This window comes from Gallus gallus, chromosome 7 (genome assembly GCF_016699485.2).
Source record: "Gallus gallus isolate bGalGal1 chromosome 7, bGalGal1.mat.broiler.GRCg7b, whole genome shotgun sequence".
Taxonomy (NCBI): Eukaryota; Metazoa; Chordata; class Aves; order Galliformes; family Phasianidae; genus Gallus; species Gallus gallus.
In genome coordinates, this window is record NC_052538.1 from 28,484 (window position 1) to 41,182 (window position 12,699).

Here is a 12,699-nt window from a genome sequence, read left to right on the forward strand (position 1 = left end):
AGGTGAATCAATAAATGGTTGGATAGAAACCGAACAGCACACTTCTGTTAGCTTTAAGGCAGGAAGTCTTTATTAGCAATTCCAGAAAGCACGGAGGATATTTCCAGCATAACAGCTTCAAAGATGACACAATTCAGACTCCATGCTAGTTCTGCAGATACTGCATGCTCAGCAGTAACACACAAGATGATAAACACAGACAGACCCCCCCATGTCCCTATGCTCTCCGAGACGGATACTAAAGATTTCCAGTCTTCTATTCCAGGCTCGCTTCTACTCCATATGATTCTTTGAGCATCATGACAGTCAATCCAGCAGCCTTCAACTTCATCCAGGCATCTTCCTAAATCACCCTCTATAAAAGCTTTCTTCATTCACAAATGCTCAATAGCAGAATGCCAGGTATAAGCCCTGCGTTCGTACCAAAATCGTAACGTAGACACACTCACTCAACAGGCATTTTTATTACAACGTAAGATGCAACAAGAAATCTCCTAACTCGCACAGCCAGGATAACAATGGTTACATATTTTAAAACATAACATACAAACATTAATTACATTGCAAGAAAGATGGGTGGAATTCCAAGACATTATTAACTCATTGCCCCACCCTACAGTCATGGTCCTAAAGAAGCAGCGCAGTTCTCTGGACAGCGTTGGATGAAGGTGATCAGCATATCTCGCTGAGAGCTTCCAACTTCAGAAGGTCAGGCTTGCATTGTGTTGCAATGGCAACTTCGCTTCTTTATGCTCAGCAATGGCAGCTCTGCCTCCTTATGTTCACGGGACTGCATATTGAGTTACAAAGAGGAACTCCGCTGACCTTCAATGGACCTTCCATTGTGTCATCAGCTCTGCTTCCTTATCTTCCTTGTACTCACGGACCTCATGTTCCACCACTTTCTGTGTTCCTTCCCAACTTGGCACATACTATAAGGTCCAGATTTATACTTTCCTTGATACAATCCACCCTTTTCTATAGCTTTTCACCCTTTTCAGTATAGCTGCATAGCTCTTAAAAATCCTCATGGTGACTCTATGCAACTGTAGATACTTCTGTGAGGCATCAGATAACCTGCTGTGCATGTCCCAGTCCAATTCAATGGGAGAATTTCACATGCATATCTATTTCCACACATCCACCAATACCCAAAGGGGAACTGACAGCGTTTTTTGCCTATGCTTCATTGATGCAGTCCCCATGCCCGCTATAGCTAATATAGCTTTATCTCCAGATCGCACTGTATTGTTAGTGGCCCTAGAATCACGGTACCTGCCTTGCTGCCATCGAGCAGTCTCATTATATCTCGTAAGCATCCCAAAACTACATATTCCCAACAACACCCTACACCTGACAGGTTCCTGCACCCAAAGTTTATATGATTTGCACTGTTGCCATTCCTGTCTATGAAAACGGTTCAGGTATTAGTAATAATGACAAAAATCAACTCAACGACCTTACTCTGATTTTCATCCACGCATTTACAATTTCCACCATTTTCCATCTGATTTGTTACATAATCCAGTATTGTCCAATTTAGTGCAACTGCTGTGTAAATTGGCACACTTCCTACACTTCTTGGGAGAGTCATACGAACCCAACAGTCTGAAACACTAAAACCTTCCTTCAGCAAGATTTTCAATTAGCTTTACATAGCTATTTTCCAGCCAAGCTAAAGCAACAGTTAAAACTATAGAAGACAGAAAAGTATTAAGACATTTATTTTCTTAAGATAAGTTTCAGAGCTCTCTTGGGGGTAGAGGTCCGCTGAAGTTTTGAGGCCTTGTTTGCCCTGCAGCGACGCGCCCATGAAAGCGGCTCCTAAATTCAGATTGCCAGGTGGGCATTGACAAATAGTCAAAATGGTCCTTCCCGCTTCAACGAGGACAGTGGATCTGAAAGAAACGTAATATACACATAACAGACTGGAAAAATATCATGTAACAATCCATCAAGGCCTCAGACACTACACCCCAAAACCGCTACTTCTATTCCCCAGATCTGCCTATGCAGGCTTACCAAACATTCAGTTAGTATTGAATGTGTGAAATTCACGAAAACAAAAAAGAAAGACTCTGCATGATGGCAAGAAATGCTGTTCAGCCATGAAGGAAAAACCAATCCAAAGTTTCATGTCAGCAAACCAAGGCACTGACAACCCACCACTACTTCAGAACCCTAAGCAATTTAGTGTGAGGACAAACGTGATGAGCGTGGGAAAAGCTGGACTTGGACTACTGTTGCCTTCTGCAACTGCAATGTTAACCTCCTGCGTTAGCCCTAGTGCGCACTGACCAATTACCTGATCAGGGCCAAATGACTGCAGACGTACACCAATATGATGAGCAGTAAAATGGCGTCTATTCACTACTAAGCACAGCTTAAGTAGACATATATAAGCTATTGTGCCCTGTCCTGATTCGTCTGTACCGGATATAACCCCTTACCTCAATTCCTTATTTGGCTCCTATTGTCTCCTCATTCCTTTGCCTTCTTATCTTGTTTACTTCATTAGCAAGGACGGTCTGTCTGAGCACAACAGCACCCTTTCACTATGCTTAGGGAGAGCTCTATCGCATACAGCATGTATCCCCGCAAAGCACCTATCCCCGCAAAGCACCTACTACAACAGACTACATTGGGGAATATTTGGAATTTGGGCCAAAGGGGACACAGAGTAATCACTTACCCCTTCCAAGCATCAGTGCACAACCATTGCACAAACACAGGAAGACATGTAAGCCCCATTGAATCCGGTAGTGGAGTCTCCAGTCCAACAAGAAAAGAAAAAACATTGGCATGTGGTACTGAACAACATGGGTTAGGATGAAATAAATATAATTCTAGACACCCCAAGTCATACAGGACACTCACACAATAGCTGTAGTGGAGCCTACATCTTCATTTTCCATCACACTTGGACAAAACATCAGTTTACATTTCACTCAGTGTATCTCCAAAGAGGCATTGACAGGCAACATGAAACACAAGAAAACAGAGAAGAATAACACTGCATAACAAGAAGACATATTACTGAACCTAAAAAGAAAGAACACCACCATGTTGACAGGGAGCAACAGAAGGCAGTGACATCCAGCAGTACTGCAGAGCCCTAAGCCAGATGGTGCGGGGACAGACTGGGCGAGTGTTGGTCAAGCTGGGGTTGGACTCCATCAGGGAACATTTGGACTCGGCAAGCAATGGCAGACGGCAAAGCACCAGGCAGCAAGGAGAGAAAAGGAATGTGCTGCCGATAGATGTGAGAGGCAGTGACAGCGGGGCGTCCCCCGCTTCAAGGGACACTTCTCCTGTCTCACCCAGGGCAGCCTCTCTCATTTCTTTTGCTTGGATTCTGAAGGCTTTGATCCGTTGGCACACCACGTCTGCCTGGCCAGAGCGAGACACGGAGGCCAAGGGGAGCTCCTGCTGGGAAATAAAGCATGGGAAAGGTGGTGTCAAGCAAGAGGCACACCCTTGGAAAGCCCAGGGAGCACAAACAACAACCAAGTCCATAAGACCTCTGCAAGCATGGGAACGACCTCAGGGGACACCAGAGCTTGCCAGACAGAGGAAGGAATAGATATTGGCGTCCACCTATGGGTGTGGATTCCTGCTAAGTCCACCAAGAGCCTCAGTAGAGTCCTTGCACTGCTCAGGAGGATCACAACGCTCCAGTGCCACCTGTTGGACACAAGAAAAAGTAACTAGAGATTACCTTCTAGTGAGGATGCAGGAATCACTCACCCCTTTCCAAGGATCAGGGCACATCCCACACTGCAATCAAGGAGGCAGGAAAGGCATCACCATCTGGTGGGTAAGTCTCCAATACTCGAAGAAAAGAAACTTTCATATTAGATTCTGAACCAAATGACTTACAAAAAAACAGAGATCAAGGTAGAAACCCCAAGTCATAAGACACACTCACCGCAAGCCTGTTTTGGAGTATACCACGTCATTTTCCACCTCACATAGTCAAACCTTACCAGAAGTCATTTGGTTTATTGCAGACCCAGGATGAACAAAAAACAAATCAGGAAAAAAAAAATATATAGTTATCATTAAAAAAAATATAGTTATCATTAAATTTGCTGGGCAGTTACATTTTGGTATGAGAATATTAAAAAAAAAACAAAAAACAAACAAAAACCACATCACAAAAGCATGAAATGGTACAGAACCTAAAAATAAAATAACAAATCGAAGTACTCTGGGATCAGCAGAAGGCACGGAGATCCCATCAGAACAGGGGACCCTTACGACGGGCAAAGGAAGAACACCCGGTGACAGCACGGTGAGCACGAGCGACAACCAACACCAAGCCCATAGAACCTCCGCAAGCGTGGGAACGACCTCAGGGGTCAGCAGAGCTTGCCAGACACAGGAAGGAGCGGATCTTGGCGTCCATCTATGCGTGCGGGTTCCTGCTGCGTCCACCAGGAGCCTCACAGAGCCCTTGCAGCGCTCGGGAGGGTCACAGCTCTCACACTGACACCTGATGGACACAAGACAAGGTAAGTAGAGATCACCTTCGGATAATGAAATACAGCTCTCTTACCCCTTTTTAAGGATCAGGGCATGTCCAACGCCACAACCCGGGGAGGTCAGGAATGACAACGGCACCTGGTGCTGGAGTCTCCAGTCCTGGAAGGAAAGAAGAAACCTTCACGTTTGCTGCTGAACAACATGGGTTAGTAAGAAAGAGTGGGCATCCTACGAACCCCGAGTCATGCACAGCACTCACCAGCAGCCTGCTCTGGTGCCTACCTCTTCTCTTGGCATCACGCTTGGTCAACGCAGAGCCGTCTGCGTTTGGGTCACTGAAACTCCACCGAGGCGCCAACGGGCAACATGGAAGACAAGAAGAGAAACACTCCATAACCCGTAGCAAATGCTCTGGAACCCAAAAGGCAAAGAACAGAGCCATGCTGATTGGGAGCGACAGAAGACACCGATACCAGCAGTGCTGGGGAGCCCTAAGTCAGCTGGTGCGGGGACAAGACGGGGTGAGTGTTGGTCAAGCTGGAGTTGGACTCCATCAGGGAACATTTGGACTTGGCGAGCCCTGGGAGACGGCAAAGCGCCGGGCGGCAAGGAGAGAGAAGGAACGCGCTGCCCGTGGATGCGAGAGGCAGCGCCAGCGGGGCGTCCCCTGCTTCAAGGGACACTTCTCCTGTCTCACCCAGGGCAGCCTCTCTCCTCAGTTGTTCTTCTGCTCAGGGTCTGGACTCTGCGTACCGTTGGCACACCACGTCTGCCTGGCCAGAGCGAGACACGGAGGCCAAGGGGAGCTCCTGCTTGGAAAGTGAGGGCGGGAAAGATGGTGTCAAGTAAGGAGAACACCCTTGGAAAGCCCAGGGAGCACGAGTAGAAACTGACACCAATTCCGTCGAATGGCCAGAAGAGCAAAAAACGCTCTCTGGGAGCAATAGCCCTTGCCAGACAAGATCAACTGTGGATGTCGGTGTGCAGCGTTGGCTGTGGCTTCCTGCTGTGTCCACCAAGGCCCTCAGGGGAGTCCTCACACCGCTTGAAAGGAGTCCTGGTGTCCAGAACCTTCTGCTCAACACTGAACCAAAAACAAGCAGGTCAGCATCAAGCAAAGAAACAACAACAACTCAGCCCTTCCCAAGCCTCAGCACTCACGCAGCCAAACAGCCAGAGCAACCCGCAGGCGCAGACCCTTCCCCTTCAGCTGCCAGCCTTTAAATGAGCTCAGGGTGGGCTCTGGCCCCTCCCTATCCCAGCCCACAGGGGAATTGCTTCCACCTGTGCTCCCTGGGCTGTTCACACCCCCACCAGGTGCTCCGTCACTGCCTCAGGCCCACACCTGACAGTTTAGAATCAGGAACACAAGCAGAATTAGAAACAGAAAGCGTATTGGAAAAAGAATTCAAATTGGAAAAAAATAGGTAATGAACTAGGAAGTGCAGAAGAAATAGAACTAGTAAAAGAATTGGCAAAAAATTGGAAAAGTATTTAGAAAAGGAAAAAGAATTGGAAAGAGAAAAAAGACATAGACAGGGAAAAAGAATTAGAAAAGTATTTAGAATAAGAAAGAGACAGAGAAAAAATATGAAAAAGAAATAGAAAACAGACAAGTAAAAGAATAAGAAATGGAACAAGGGGTTGGGAAAAAGAGAAAACAATAAAAAAGATAGTAAATAATAGGAAACAGAAGGGGAGTCAGAAAAGAAGAGGGGAAAAAATGAAAAAAAGAAAAAGAATGAGAAAAAAAAAACAGAATTAGAAAATAATATTAAGGAAAGGGAAAAAAAAAAAAACCCAGAAAATAAAAAGTTAAAATTATTCATAAACCAAACAGAAATTAGGGGGTGAGGCTTGCACAGGGAGGAAGGCAAGGCCAATGTGCTTTAATTTGGTTATCATTAAATTTGCTGGGCAGTTACATTTTGGTATGAGAATATTAAAAAAAAAAACAAAAAACAAACAAAAAAAAAACACTACACAAAAGCATGAAATGGTACAGAACCTAAAAATAAAATAACAAATCGAAGTACTCTGGGATCAGCAGAAGGCACGGAGATCCCATCAGAACAGGGGACCCCTACGACGGGCAAAGGAAGAACACCCGGTGACAGCACGGTGAGCACGAGCGACAACCAACACCAAGCCCATAGAACCTCCGCAAGCGTGGGAACGACCTCAGGGGTCAGCAGAGCTTGCCAGACACAGGAAGGAGCGGATCTTGGCGTCCATCTATGCGTGCGGGTTCCTGCTGCGTCCACCAGGAGCCTCACAGAGCCCTTGCAGCGCTCGGGAGGGTCACAGCTCTCACACTGACACCTGATGGACACAAGACAAGGTAAGTAGAGATCACCTTCGGATAATGAAATACAGCTCTCTTACCCCTTTTTAAGGATCAGGGCATGTCCAACGCCACAACCCGGGGAGGTCAGGAATGACAACGGCACCTGGTGCTGGAGTCTCCAGTCCTGGAAGGAAAGAAGAAACCTTCACGTTTGCTGCTGAACAACATGGGTTAGTAAGAAAGAGTGGGCATCCTACGAACCCCGAGTCATGCACAGCACTCACCAGCAGCCTGCTCTGGTGCCTACCTCTTCTCTTGGCATCACGCTTGGTCAACGCAGAGCCGTCTGCGTTTGGGTCACTGAAACTCCACCGAGGCGCCAACGGGCAACATGGAAGACAAGAAGAGAAACACTCCATAACCCGTAGCAATGCTCTGGAACCCAAAAGGCAAAGAACAGAGCCATGCTGATTGGGAGCGACAGAAGACACCGATAGCCAGCAGTGCTGGGGAGCCCTAAGTCAGCTGGTGCGGGGACAAGACGGGGTGAGTGTTGGTCAAGCTGGAGTTGGACTCCATCAGGGAACATTTGGACTTGGCGAGCCCTGGGAGACGGCAAAGCGCCGGGCGGCAAGGAGAGAGAAGGAACGCGCTGCCCGTGGATGCGAGAGGCAGCGCCAGCGGGGGCGTCCCCTGCTTCAAGGGACACTTCTCCTGTCTCACCCAGGGCAGCCTCTCTCCTCAGTTGTTCTTCTGCTCAGGGTCTGGACTCTGCGTACCGTTGGCACACCACGTCTGCCTGGCCAGAGCGAGACACGGAGGCCAAGGGGAGCTCCTGCTTGGAAAGTGAGGGCGGGAAAGATGGTGTCAAGTAAGGAGAACACCCTTGGAAAGCCCAGGGAGCACGAGTAGAAACTGACACCAATTCCGTCGAATGGCCAGAAGAGCAAAAAACGCTCTCTGGGAGCAATAGCCCTTGCCAGACAAGATCAACTGTGGATGTCGGTGTGCAGCGTTGGCTGTGGCTTCCTGCTGTGTCCACCAAGGCCCTCAGGGGAGTCCTCACACCGCTTGAAAGGAGTCCTGGTGTCCAGAACCTTCTGCTCAACACTGAACCAAAAACAAGCAGGTCAGCATCAAGCAAAGAAACAACAACAACTCAGCCCTTCCCAAGCCTCAGCACTCACGCAGCCAAACAGCCAGAGCAACCCGCAGGCGCAGACCCTTCCCCTTCAGCTGCCAGCCTTTAAATGAGCTCAGGGTGGGCTCTGGCCCCTCCCTATCCCAGCCCACAGGGGAATTGCTTCCACCTGTGCTCCCTGGGCTGTTCACACCCCCACCAGGTGCTCCGTCACTGCCTCAGGCCCACACCTGACAGTTTAGAATCAGGAACACAAGCAGAATTAGAAACAGAAAGCGTATTGGAAAAAGAATTCAAATTGGAAAAAAAATAGGTAATGAACTAGGAAGTGCAGAAGAAATAGAACTAGTAAAAGAATTGGCAAAAAATTGGAAAAGTATTTAGAAAAGGAAAAAGAATTGGAAAGAGAAAAAAGACATAGACAGGGAAAAAAGAATTAGAAAAGTATTTAGAATAAGAAAGAGACAGAGAAAAAATATGAAAAAGAAATAGAAAACAGACAAGTAAAAGAATAAGAAATGGAACAAGGGGTTGGGAAAAAGAGAAAACAATAAAAAAGATAGAAAATAATAGGAAACAGAAGGGGAGTCAGAAAAGAAGAGGGGAAAAAATGAAAAAAAGAAAAAGAATGAGAAAAAAAACAGAATTAGAAAAATAATATTAAGGAAAGGGAAAAAAAAAAAACCCAGAAAATAAAAAGTTAAAATTATTCATAAACCAAACAGAAATTAGGGGGTGAGGCTTGCACAGGGAGGAAGGCAAGGCCAATGTGCTTTAATTTGGTTATCATTAATCTGCTGGGCAGTTACATTTTGGTATGAGAATATTAAAAAAAAAAACAAAAAACAAACAAAAAAAAACACTACACAAAAGCATGAAATGGTACAGAACCTAAAAATAAAATAACAAATCGAAGTACTCTGGGATCAGCAGAAGGCACGGAGATCCCATCAGAACAGGGCACCCCTACGACGGGCAAAGGAAGAACACCCGGTGACAGCACGGTGAGCACGAGCGACAACCAACACCAAGCCCATAGAACCTCCGCAAGCGTGGGAACGACCTCAGGGGTCAGCAGAGCTTGCCAGACACAGGAAGGAGCGGATCTTGGCATCCATCTATGCGTGCGGGTTCCTGCTGCGTCCACCAGGAGCCTCACAGAGCCCTTGCAGCGCTCGGGAGGGTCACAGCTCTCCACTGACACCTGATGGACACAAGACAAGGTAAGTAGAGATCACCTCGGATAATGAAATACAGCTCTCTTACCCCCTTTTTAAGGATCAGGGCATGTCCAACGCCACAATCCGGGGAGGTCAGGAATGACAACAGGCACCTGGTGCTGGAGTCCTCCAGTCCTGGAAGGAAAGAAGAAACCTTCACGTTTGCTGCTGAACAACATGGGTTAGTAAGAAAGAGTGGGCATCCTACGAACCCCGAGTCATGCACAGCACTCACCAGCAGCCTGCTCTGGTGCCTACCTCTTCTCTTGGCATCACGCTTGGTCACGCAAGAGCCCGTCTGCGTTTGGGTCACTGAAACTCCACCGAGGCGCCACGGGCAACATGGAAGACAAGAAGAGAAACACTCCATAACCCGTAGCAAATGCTCTGGAACCCAAAAGGCAAAAGACAGAGCCATGCTGATTGGGAGGCGACAGAAGACACCGATAGCCAGCAGTGCTGGGGAGCCCTAAGTCAGCTGGTGCGGGGACAAGACGGGGTGAGTGTTGGTCAAGCTGGAGTTGGACTCCATCAGGGAACATTTGGACTTGGCGAGCCCTGGGAGACGGCAAAGCGCCGGCGGCAAGGAGAGAGAAGGAACGCGCTGCCCGTGGATGCGAGAGGCAGCGCCAGCGGGGGCGTCCCCTGCTTCAGGGAAACTTCTCCTGTCTCACCCAGGGCAGCCTCTCTCGCTCAGGTTGTTCTTCTGCTCAGGGTCGGGACTCTGCGTACCGTTGGCACACCACGTCTGCCTGGCCAGAGCGAGACACGGAGGCCAAGGGGAGCTCCTGCTTGGAAAGTGAGGGCGGGAAAGATGGTGTCAAGTAAGGAGAACACCCTTGGAAAGCCCAGGGAGCACGAGTAGAAACTGACACCAATTCCGTCGAATGGCCAGAAGAGCAAAAACGCTCTCTGGGAGCAATAGCCCTTGCCAGACAAGATCAACTGTGGATGTCGGTGTGCAGCGTTGGCTGTGGCTTCCTGCTGTGTCCACCAAGGCCCTCAGGGAGTCCTCACACCGCTTGAAAGGAGTCCTGGTGTCCAGAACCTTCTGCTCAACACTGAACCAAAAACAAGCAGGTCAGCATCAAGCAAAGAAACAACAACAACTCAGCCCTTCCCAAGCCTCAGCACTCACGCAGCCAAACAGCCAGAGCAACCCGCAGGCGCAGACCCCTTCCCCTTCAGCTGCCAGCCTTTAAATGAGCTCAGGGTGGGCTCTGGCCCCTCCCTATCCCAGCCCACAGGGGAATTGCTTCCACCTGTGCTCCCTGGGCTGTTCACACCCCACCAGGTGCTCCGTCACTGCCTCAGGCCCACACCTGACAGTTTAGAATCAGGAACACAAGCAGAATTAGAAACAGAAAGCGTATTGGAAAAAGATTCAAATTGGAAAAAAAATAGGTAATGAACTAGGAAGTGCAGAAGAAATAGAACTAGTAAAAGAATTGGCAAAAATTGGAAAAGTATTTAGAAAAGGAAAAAGAATTGGAAAGAGAAAAAAGACATAGACAGGGAAAAAGAATTAGAAAAGTATTTAGAATAAGAAGAGACAGAGAAAAAATATGAAAAAGAAATAGAAAACAGACAAGTAAAAGAATAAGAAATGGAACAAGGGGTTGGGAAAAAGAGAAAACAATAAAAAAGATAGAAAATAATAGGAAACAGAAGGGGAGTCAGAAAAGAAGAGGGAAAAAATGAAAAAAGAAAAAGAATGAGAAAAAAAACAGAATTAGAAAATAATATTAAGGAAAGGGAAAAAAAAAACCCACCCAGAAAATAAAAAGTTAAAATTATTCATAAACCAAACAGAAATTAGGGGTGAGGCTTGCACAGGGAGGAAGGCAAGGCCAATGTGCTTTAATTTGGTTATCATTAAATCTGCTGGGCAGTTACATTTTGGTATGAGAATATTAAAAAAAACCAAAAAACAAACAAAAAAAAACACTACACAAAAGCATGAAATGGTACAGAACCTAAAAATAAAATAACAAATCGAAGTACTCTGGGATCAGCAGAAGGCACGGAGATCCCATCAGAACAGGGCACCCTACGACGGGCAAAGGAAGAACACCCGGTGACAGCACGGTGAGCACGAGCGACAACCAACACCAAGCCCATAGAACCTCCGCAAGCGTGGGAACGACCTCAGGGGTCAGCAGAGCTTGCCAGACACAGGAAGGAGCGGATCTTGGCGTCCATCTATGCGTGCGGGTTCCTGCTGCGTCCACCAGGAGCCTCACAGAGCCCTTGCAGCGCTCGGGAGGGTCACAGCTCTCACACTGACACCTGATGGACACAAGACAAGGTAAGTAGAGATCACCTTCGGATAATGAAATACAGCTCTCTTACCCCTTTTTAAGGATCAGGGCATGTCCAACGCCACAACCCGGGGAGGTCAGGAATGACAACGGCACCTGGTGCTGGAGTCTCCAGTCCTGGAAGGAAAGAAGAACCTTCACGTTTGCTGCTGAACAACATGGGTTAGTAAGAAAGAGTGGGCATCCTACGAACCCCGAGTCATGCACAGCACTCACCAGCAGCCTGCTCTGGTGCCTACCTCTTCTCTTGGCATCACGCTTGGTCAACGCAGAGCCGTCTGCGTTTGGGTCACTGAAACTCCACCGAGGCGCCAACGGGCAACATGGAAGACAAGAAGAGAACACTCCATAACCCGTAGCAAATGCTCTGGAACCCAAAAGGCAAAGAACAGAGCCATGCTGATTGGGAGCGACAGAAGACACCGATAGCCAGCAGTGCTGGGGAGCCCTAAGTCAGCTGGTGCGGGGACAAGACGGGGTGAGTGTTGGTCAAGCTGGAGTTGGACTCCATCAGGGAACATTTGGACTTGGCGAGCCCTGGGAGACGGCAAAGCGCCGGGCGGCAAGGAGAGAGAAGGAACGCGCTGCCCGTGGATGCGAGAGGCAGCGCCAGCGGGGCGTCCCCTGCTTCAAGGGACACTTCTCCTGTCTCACCCAGGGCAGCCTCTCTCCTCAGTTTGTTCTTTCTGCTCAGGGTCTGGACTCTGCGTACCGTTGGCACACCACGTCTGCTGGCCAGAGCGAGACACGGAGGCCAAGGGGAGCTCCTGCTTGGAAAGTGAGGGCGGGAAAGATGGTGTCAAGTAAGAGAACACCCTTGGAAAGCCCAGGGAGCACGAGTAGAAACTGACACCAATTCCGTCGAATGGCCAGAAGAGCAAAAACGCTCTCTGGGAGCAATAGCCCTTGCAGACAAGATCAACTGTGGGGATGTCGGTGTGCAGCGTTGGCTGTGGCTTCCTGCCTGTGTCCACCAAGGCCCTCAGGGGAGTCCTCACACCGCTTGAAAGAGTCCTGGTGTCCAGAACCTTCTGCTCACACTGAACCAAAAACAAGCAGTTCAGCATCAAGCAAAGCAACAACAACAACTCAGCCCTTCCCAAGCCTCAGCACTCACGCAGCCAAACAGCCAGAGCAACCCGCAGGCGCAGACCCTTCCCCTTCAGCTGCCAACCTTTAAATGAGCTCAGGGTGGGCTCTGGACCCTACCTATCCCAGCCCACAGGGGAATTGCTTCCACCTGTG

The 12,699-nt window shown here is 48.4% G+C and overlaps 1 long non-coding RNA gene across 1 annotated transcript; it reads right to left on the reverse strand.

Annotated features, from left to right (window-relative positions):
- Positions 1-221: 221 nt before the first annotated feature.
- Positions 222-4,013, reverse strand: LOC107049473. Its single transcript, XR_001461856.3, has 3 exons — positions 2,878-4,013; positions 2,693-2,769; positions 222-1,898 (listed from the first exon to the last, which is right to left on the reverse strand). It is a non-coding gene; the product is annotated as an uncharacterized LOC107049473 (long non-coding RNA).
- Positions 4,014-12,699: the final 8,686 nt, after the last annotated feature.